The sequence below is a fragment of the Malus sylvestris genome, chromosome 15 (assembly GCF_916048215.2).
Source record: "Malus sylvestris chromosome 15, drMalSylv7.2, whole genome shotgun sequence".
Taxonomy (NCBI): Eukaryota; Viridiplantae; Streptophyta; class Magnoliopsida; order Rosales; family Rosaceae; genus Malus; species Malus sylvestris.
In genome coordinates, this window is record NC_062274.1 from 3,009,610 (window position 1) to 3,019,412 (window position 9,803).

Sequence of the window (9,803 nt, forward strand, 5' to 3'; positions counted from 1 at the left end):
GTCATGTTATGATTGGTTCTTGATGTCGACACGTGCTGCGCTCTGATTGGCTTCTAATCTTGACACGTGTCGAGTAGTGATTGGCCTCCTGGTCGGAGGGGAACTCTTCTGGGTCCTTGACAGTATAGCGTTGGCCGGTGCTCGGTAGTTTCGGGATTGGTCAAGTATGGTACAAACAGAACATTATCTTGAGTGACCTGAAGTTGAAAGAATATAGGTTTGGGTTTTCCTAGAGCTCAGTTTTTATTTTTTTTATTTTTAAATTTAATTCAAAAAGTAATATTTTGGTGCGAAATTGAGTCTTTAGCCATGGAACTCGGTAATTCCTTTTTAAGATGTTGTAGGGAAAACTAAGAAGAGGATTGATAGAGTTTAGAGCTGGGTGGGATTTATCAATTTTTCCTTTTTCTGATGTTCACCTGTATGTTATATTGATAGCAAGAAAAAGTCGAATTATACGATTGTAATTGGTATAGTGGGAATTGGCTTCTCTGTTTCGCTTTACATTGACGAATTTATTTTTTTCTGGGGGTGGTGTTCCGTTTGTCCTTTCTGAACGATTCTCATCAATTTTTTGCAGTTTTCTGTACAGGTTTAGTTAAAGATGGGTAAATCAAGAGTTGTTGCTCCCATAAAAGCTGTTTCGAAGTGAGCTTCCATTTTCATTTTCTGTTTTGTTGTGAAATTTTATTTTTTCTATTTTTGCTATTGGTCGGAGATCTTGATATGATCCGTCGATTTTGAATTTGTGTTTAATTTTTTGTGTTATTTTTTAGGGCATATGTGATCACTTCTATTCTGTAACAATAATGGAAGCGGAAGCAAGAGCTGAATTTGTCTGCCAAGTGCAATCGCCCGCAAAAGCAAGTTCAAGGTTAAATCTTAGCTCTCTTCGTGCACGGTTTACCCGGAAAGTAACTATTTATATATATTATGCTCTTTTAACTTATCAAGTTATGTGGACGAAATTGTCTTTTTGCAACTATATACTTTGATTAGGAAGAGATTGGTGGGTTGAGCCTTTGCCTGCAGGTAGCAAGACTTTTCATCTATTTATTTTGCTGATTTATTTTTTGGGATTTGAGTTTTTATCTCCTGATTATTTTTATTTTTTGCAGAGGTATTACTTTTCCTTTGACTGAAAATTTTAGGGTTTTTAAAGTATAATGTTATCAAATTCTATTTTTCTAATTTTCTGATTTTGGGCTTTTGCAGGGAGTGCTAATATACTGAATTTTTGGGATTTTTGATCTTTGCATGATTTTTGGTCTTTGAAAGGGGTATGTGATGTTTTTAACGTTTTGGTTCTCATCTGTTCCGTTCTTTGATTTCTATTGTCTGCCTCCTTCTAGGTTGCTTCGTGATTTTCATTTTCCATTGTTGGCTTATGGAATTTGTAAAAATGGTTGTAGTTTTGTGACCAAATCGCAGTAAGAGTATGCCGAAACACAGATTAGCATGCAGTGAACATACATTGAATTTGAACAAAATTTAATATATAAGTGAAGGCATATGCAGTGAACAAACATTGAATTTAAAATTGATAGGGTAGTTAAGCTTCTTCCTTAGTTATTCTTTGTCACTCACTTTTGGAATTTAATTCATTGATTTCAACGTCACTCATGTACTCTGTCTTACTCTATTCACTCATTTTTAGTATGCACCATTGAATTTTTTTTGTCATATATTGTTCACTCATTTTACTCTATTCACTCATCTACTACACTAATGTTGAGATTTGGGTATCATTTGTTTTCTCATATGTCCTGTTTTTAAGGGAAATCTAATATATAAATGGATCCAAAAACTCCTGATGCAGCACATTGAATTTGTTCAAACATTGATTGTTTTCCCTCTATTCACTTCAGTTGTCGTCTTCATCTTCGTTATTTTTTCAATGGAAAAGTTGGACGATCCATGAAGCACATGTTGTTGAGCCTTTTGCCACTGCTGGTCTGGTCCAATTCGAAGGAGTCGGTGGAGGCCCTTTGGAGGAGCTGAAAAATCAGTCTCCAGCTCCATAACAAATCGGACATCGGCCCGGTACACTACTCCTCCTGCTTTCATTTTTAAATTTTTTGGAATTTTGCGCTGAATTTCATTTGGGTAATTTGTGAAATTTTGTTTTTTTTCTTTTGTTAGGCAGCTTTTGGTGTGCCTGTGAATGTTGATTCGGCAATGCGTTTACAATAACGTCAAGAGGGAAGAGATTCAAAAGATGTTCCCAGTGTAGCTGTTTCAGAGTTGAAGAGGCTGTTGATGCTTTTGCTGCAGAAGTTTCAGCGAGAATGACGGCGAGATGCACTCAAGGATCAGGTTAGGGATCTGCGTTGTTTGACATTTCCGTGTAAACACTTTTGAGCCTGAAATATATCTCAAATTTGGGGTGTCGGGTTTGGGCTGCTAAAGCTGAAAGTTCTTTTGGCTCATACATTAAAGCGGCATGTGCTTTTGGCTCATTTCTGTACAAAAATTGAATTTTTGAATCTGCTTATTTATGTTTTGAAATGAGTGTTTGTTCTTACTACTCGAAGTGTTTCATGTGGAGATTAAACTTTGAATCTGCTTATTCATGTTTTGGGAATGTTAATCTTTTTAATTTTTTCTTTCCAGGGCGAAAATAATTAACAAAATGAATTGTGACTATAAAGTTAATTGAAGCTCTGAAAAATTTAGTGGTGGAAAAGGATGATAGATTACTGTTGTTTTTTTTTCCTTCCTATACAAAAACTACCTTTGATTTTCTTGATTGTGCGTTTATTTAATATGTGCTATTATAATCGTTCCCAATATAATGGGATTAAATTGGGACTAAATGTATCATGATGCTCTTTCCTTTTCTTCTCAGTGTAAGCATATACCAAAACAACAAGGCTATGGTGAGGGGAATAATTGTTTTTGGGTTTCGTGATTTTATGGTTTCTCTGTATCGTCACATAATAATTGTGTTTTCTTCAGCAGAAAAGGTATGCCCTTTTGTTTCGTTCGACTTGAGGATTTGCACAGGATTTTGAGTTCAGGGTTTCGTATTGCATTATTAATTTTGGTATGTAAATTCTCATCTAATTGGATATTATTTTTTTGCATCATAGGTAAAATCGTTGTAGTTCTGAATTTCTTTTCTTCGATTGATTTTGGCGTGTTTGCAGCACTCAGTGTCAGGTTTTGAGATCAACGGATCAGCTCACTGCTGTGGTCGATGTTGGGGAAGGTGATGCGATGTTAGAAGTTGGGCTGGGAACAAGTTCTTTGACCAATGTTCTTATTAATGCTGGTGCATTTGTGCTCGCAATCAAAAAGGTTGTTTGAATGTCTGTGTTTCTGTGTTTCTTCTTTGAATGCAATTACACTTCTGAGTTTGTATTTGTTGCAAATTCGAGGAATTAAGTTGGTATTGCACTGATTATGTGTAATGTTTTATGGGCTTTAGGATCCATACATGGCTACTCATGTGAGTGAGAGATTTGCGGAGACTGACCGGCTCAAGGTAAAGCCATATTTTTGTCATATCTCAATGTCTTATGCTACTAAGAAATCAGCTCTTCCCTGGCATTCTGGACAAGAAATCAGCTCTTCCCTGGCATTCTGGACAATTGGAAATTAAGTTTTATGCTTTTATGTTTTTATTGCCAATGCCATTGTGATCACTTTAGCAAGTTTTGTCACTTAAATCTGTAGGTTTTGAAAGAGGACTTTGTCAAATGTCGCATTCACTCACGTGTTGTCGTTGTTGGCATGTACAGAGCCATCGGTCTCACCCCCATGACCTTCCGCGATTCAATTTTTCCTTTCTTTAATTAATTTTTAAATTTTAAATGTTTTTGCTGATGGTTTGTTTGTTGAAATGGATGAAATCAGGTGTTGGATTAAACTGTACCTTCCACAACACAAGAAAAAAAGAAAGATTGATCCATGGCGACTGCAATTTGTGGGAGAATCCCTCTCTCCCCCAACCATGTCTTCAACACCAAACCAGATTCTCTCCATTTTTCTCAATTCTTTCCATTTTTCTCAATTCTATCCCTCTTTGCAGATTTTGGGTTTCCCTCAAAAATCTTTGATTTCTTCATCAATTGTAAGATTAGGAGCAGATTTTCTTAGCTCCTTTAATTCAAAGCTTGGATATTTTTTAAATTTTAGGAATTTTATTATCTTTTTATCGAACTTTATGAAATTTAATGTATAATTGGCCTAGAAAATTGATTCTCTCTAATGGGTTTTTTTTATTTTTTATTTTTTATTTTTTTGTAAAATGGAAGTGATCCGTACTTATTTTACAGAACATGAACTGCCAAGGGTCAACACTTGAGAAGGTGATTTGGGTGGAGGTCGTAAAGATGGGCATTTGTAAGTCTCATCAATCTTCAATTTTTATTTTCTTGCTTTTATTTTAGTTTCTTATTACTAATTTTAATTTTGGGTGTATTTTTGACAGTGGTTGTCAAAACGATGTTGTTTATGTTGTTTTGACAGGTTCGATCATGTATATAAGCATTTGATAGTGAATACATGCAGAATGCTTCACAATTGAAAAGAAGTAGAATGGTATATTCAGGTAGTTGTCGAGATTTTTGTTGATCGCCTTTTGTTGTGATGCCAATTTACGGTTCTTATCATGTAAATTGGTTGACTAAAATGTTATTTTTTGTAAACCGATTTAGTTGTTGCTATTGTGTTCTTAAGCATGACGTCTGACTGCCAGTGACATATTCTATTGTTTTCTACAGCTACCAGTGCCTAAACCTCCAACAAAATGGAAACTTTTGCCAAAACAAAAGGTAGGAGCCGAACAATACCTTTCTTATTTTTCTTTTTTCTTTTTTCTTCCCCCCTTGAAGGCTTTGTTTTGGTTTCTCATATGTGGCCATTTGGGGATTGAGAAATGTAGTTGGATTTAAGAATTTTTGAAATTGGAACATCTTTAGGAAAATGACACAATTTGGGATTGGACCTGTCAATCCCTGTCAAGTAGTTAAAAGAAAAGTCATCGGTATCCACAGACAGGATTTCTATCAGTTTGAATTTTGTTACAATAAATTCCCTTGAGCATAATGTGTTCGACATTTCTGTTATTTATGGTGTTCTGTGTACTGATTAATGTTTTGTATCTGTTACCTTCCAATTGAAAATTAGGTCTCACAAGGAGAAGCGTTCCTCATATTCCCCTACTGAGAAATGTGTTCGGTGTGGTGGATGCTACAAAATAGAAAAATGTTGGCTTAAGCTTGGAGTCCAGGTAAATATGTGTTATCCCAAACGATGGAATTGCTTCATGGGTTTTTATATTTTCCGGAACAGATTTCCTGAAAATGTTTTTGTTCACCTAGGGGTTCAAGAATAGTCAACAAGAACTTTAATCTTTAGACATTCTCATTGTTGCAGTCTCTAATGATTTAGTTAATCCTATTAGCCTATTGTTATATCAATTAAAAGAGTGTTTTAGCCTATTGTTAGTGCTTTGAGTTATATACTTTCTCATCGTTATATCAATTTACCTCATTGTCATTCTGTGTAATTCATGTTTCTGGGTGTAAAATTGTTAATGCAATTTCACTTTTGCATCTAATTAGTGGGCCAAAAAGAAAATTTTGAACATTTAAAATCCTAATCATCTCCATTTCACCCAATGCATACATATATATGACATAAGGTTTTACATTAATGTCAAATTATGTAGCAGTAGCCAAATATAAACTTTTGAAATAACATTGCTTAAAAGAGCGGTTTTAATCTGAACTCAATTCTTTTCGGGGACATATTGTACGTTAATTCACATTCTGGGATGTAATATAGTTGGCGTGTTGGGGCTGATCGTGGAGATTTTGTTTACACTGTAATTGTTGTTGTAAAGAGTCTCTATATGCTGCTTAAAGACTGGTATCGACTGATTCATGATCTGATTACTTGAGAAGGTCCATTTCTTGAAATAGCTTGCATCCTTATTGCTGGTTTGACAATCATTATGTGGTTAATTGTGGTTGTTTCAAGTATCGTGTTGGCAATTTTCATGAACATTTTAATTGGATTGTATGCATCAGTTGTTGTATATTAGGTTTGCTTACAGCAGACTATAATCATTGTAATCTCCTTGGCCTTTGAGGACACATTATATGCGTGAACTACATGGAAACAGAACTTTTTTGGAAACCATCTCTTTCTAATCAAAGACGTTAAGTTTCTTCTCTCTCATTTTACAATGTGTTTATTGCCACCTTAAATGTATATAAAAGCAAAATTGCTTATCTTATCGATCTTATTCACTCATGTATCCCTGTCTGTTCATAATTGCATTGAATTTATTCAACTTAAATGTATTTTATTCATCCGATTAAGCTTGAAATAGCTGGTTCCCGCAGCAACGCGCGGGTGTAATTTCTAGTTATTAAGCTAAAATAGTCTTTGATATTTGTATAGATATAATTAGTCCTTCAATTTGTTCACAATCAATCATTTTAATTATTTCGTGAAAAAAATTCATAAAATAAGAATAAAATGACAAAAATACTCTCAATTTTCACCATCTTTTGTGCTAGACCTAGCACAAACTTTTTAGTTATAAGGGTAAAATTGTCAATTTATTAGCAAAATTTTGATTGAAGGAGTTATGTAAAAGTAAATTAAGTGTAATATCTTAAACATAATGAAGTTTTGTAAAAACTCGATAAACCTTAGGATTGTTAGTGTAATTAACACGGTTTTTTTTTATTTTGATTTAAGAACCTGGAAACCTGTCCCATCCCCCTTCACCACCGTATGTGCCCCATCATTTCCCACTGCGCTATTGACCACAAGCTGTATCTTAATACCGACCAATTTTCATGCTTTTTTATGCACCCAATGAAAAATGGGACTCATCAGATGACATTCCACTTAATGTTCACCATCTTTTGTGCTAGACCTAGTAATTCGTTACACATATGAAAGATGCGATTGAAGGCTTGTGTGGCTCAATTTAGAAACTAACGATTGAATCAAACTACATGATGGTGTTGTTTAAGAGATAATGAATTCAGATGTGACTCATTCCTACTCGTAACGAAGAGATGCAATGATGAAAGAGATACCGACGGTGTATTATTCGTACATAACTTCAGATTGTGTGATGACTGGTTATTATCTCAAAATAAGTTTCGAAATTGAAGAACCATTCTTATACGTATTAATGAGGCGTATGATGGTTAAATTATAAAATATGTGATAATTGGACCCTTATAATTATTCATAAAATGATGAAAGGCGAGTGGTGAGTCACAACCCGAAGAAAATTATGGAATAATGAGGGTAATCACAGTGATGAATTGATCCAATATTACGAAGAAAGTCCTATGTGGACGTAGCATTACATTTACATTTAATCATGATTCTACTTATCTTCACATATGTTGTATTATGGTATCTCAGCTTATCTGGATTTTGCTTTGTGCGTCATTCCCAAGGCATAGGATTGTTTTGCAAGGTAACGGGTAGTGGTTAGATGAGAAGATTACAGGTGGTGTAGTTAATGTGGGTAGCGCACTCGAGAATATGTATTGTCACCATTTATTGTAAGTTATTTTCGCTGAAGCTCTCATGTATATTGTACGTACGAGTCTTAGTGACTTTATATGTTGTACCGCTACAGTCCTACCGTCGTGTTTTGATTTCAGGCGTACCTCAGGATTGGGGCGTGGCAGTAACCATCGTCCCAACATAGTGGATGCTATGGCAAGCGTGTTTTCACATATTTTACACTTATAAATTAATTATTATAATTTTTACACATTTTCAACCGCCCCTTAAATCATTGTTCACGAGGATTTCTATGGTTTTAAAATTTTGAACAACAATTTAATCATCGTCAAAATGTATAGAATGCGATCACGAGTATTGGTATATTTTTTTATCACAATTTTCACAAGGGAATTGTTATTGGTGGCACTCCAAAAAACTTATTTTGCACTCCAAATTTTATATAATTAAAAAAAATACACTTGTAAAGGGTGTATGACGATATTTTTAGAGTGCTAATAACATTTATAATATAATTATCATGATTTTTTTTGTGATATTTAAATATGTAATTTAGGAAAATGAATTATGTATCATGGAATTGACACGTGGCTGTAACTGAAATTCGAGCATTTATTGCCATGTCTCACTTGTTGTCATTTAATGATTATTTTATTATCATTTTTAGCTTAACATGTCGTGTTGTGTAATACCCGTTAAAATAAACGGGTAATATGACTCGATCCGAAATCAACTCGTTAATATTATCAGGTAATATGACCTGACCCGTTACCGTTAAGAAAAATATATTTTAAATCAATAAAAATGAAAATTAAAAACATAATTTGATCCAACAAAAAATGTAAAACATAATACTAAATTAGTATATACATACTAAATTTCAGAGTTTACCCCTTCATGAAAGTTGTAGATTTTTTTATTACGAGTGATTACATTTTTCATACTTATACAATAATTATTATTAATTTTATTAATTTTGCACTCAAATAAAAAACACTGTTCATGAGATTTTGAGGGTTTTAAAAATCTAAACGACCATGTAACCATCGTCTAATAATTGAAGATGCAATTATAAACGTTTATTACGCTTTCACATATTTCAGACTTATACATTAATGATTATGAATTTTGTTTATTTTGAACTCCCTTAAAAATATTATTCATGAGAGTTTGTATGGTTTTAAAAATTCAAACGATCATATACCTATCCTCAAAGCGTAGATGATGCGACTACGAGCATTTGCATATGTAAATTAATTATTATAATTTTTTTAATGTGTTTGGTATTTTTAAATTACTTGATATTTTTATTTTTAATGTGTTTTATGATTTTTAATCTCAATCTTTGCCTATAATATACTATAAAAAAAAAAACTTAAAATTTAAAATTTATATAGAATAATAATTAATAAACAATATATACATATTCATTATATGTATTGTATTTTATAGTAAGTTTGTTTTAGTAGTTTAAAAAATTAAAATCATAAAAATAATTATTTTCTTATCGTGTCGAAACAGGCTACTAGCGTGTCACTCTCGTGTAAACCGGTTAAGGACCCATTATTAACAGGTTATTATCGTGTGATCCGATAATGACCCGATTAGTTATCGTGTTGATCCGAAACTCGTTATTTTCGTGTCGTGTTAACAGGTTGTGTAAGAAGTTGCCAGGTCTAGTATACGCCCACCTCCAATTAGCATGAGGCATTTTGGGAGCTCACTGGCTAAATCGTGCGAGTGTGGTAGGGGCCCAAAGCGGACAATATCGTGCTATGACGGAGTTGAGCCCGGGCCACGATGTGACATTAGAGATTAATTAATAGAAAAAATATTTATGAGATCAATTTAATAGTGCATATTTATGAGAATCATAAAATAAAAATAAATAAATAAATAATTATATTTAATATTTGTCACATGCCAAATTTTAAATTAATTTGTATTACGATTCAAGAAAATATAATTTTTTGCTATATTTGATAATGATAGGATCAGACATGAAGACATGATAAAAGAGGGAATTGCAAGAAAGTACTTAAATAATTGAGACAGTGCAGGAAAAATAGAGGGAGAAAAGGGAAAGAGTATTATTTTCATTCATTCATATCCTTTGTAGTTTGTACAAAACACAGCAATATTATTTCTACTCAACTGGAAAGGGAAACCCTAGCTAAAAGCATAAAACGCAACTGTCGTATGTCGTCCTAATAGCCTGGGCCTTGAGCCATAAGGTAAGATGAAAACTAACGAGTATGGGCTGAATGAGAGCTAATAGGCCCAACCATATGGTT

At 33.4% G+C, this 9,803-nt stretch overlaps 1 long non-coding RNA gene across 12 annotated transcripts; it reads left to right on the plus strand.

Annotated features, from left to right (window-relative positions):
* The first annotated feature begins 976 nt into the window (after positions 1-976).
* On the plus strand, positions 977-6,380 carry LOC126603706 (uncharacterized). Of its 12 annotated transcripts, none has more exons than XR_007616346.1 (14): positions 977-1,032; positions 1,216-1,280; positions 1,869-2,043; positions 2,143-2,316; positions 2,849-2,879; positions 2,959-3,046; positions 3,150-3,300; positions 3,431-3,487; positions 3,679-4,075; positions 4,281-4,347; positions 4,436-4,555; positions 4,728-4,778; positions 5,134-5,236; positions 6,344-6,380. It is a non-coding gene; the product is annotated as an uncharacterized LOC126603706 (long non-coding RNA). The 12 variants fall into 12 exon arrangements; XR_007616344.1 differs by lacking the exon at positions 6,344-6,380 and adding an exon at positions 5,328-6,189; XR_007616340.1 differs by lacking the exon at positions 6,344-6,380 and having other exon boundaries at positions 3,679-3,751; positions 3,859-4,075; positions 5,134-6,189.
* The last annotated feature ends 3,423 nt before the right edge of the window (positions 6,381-9,803 follow it).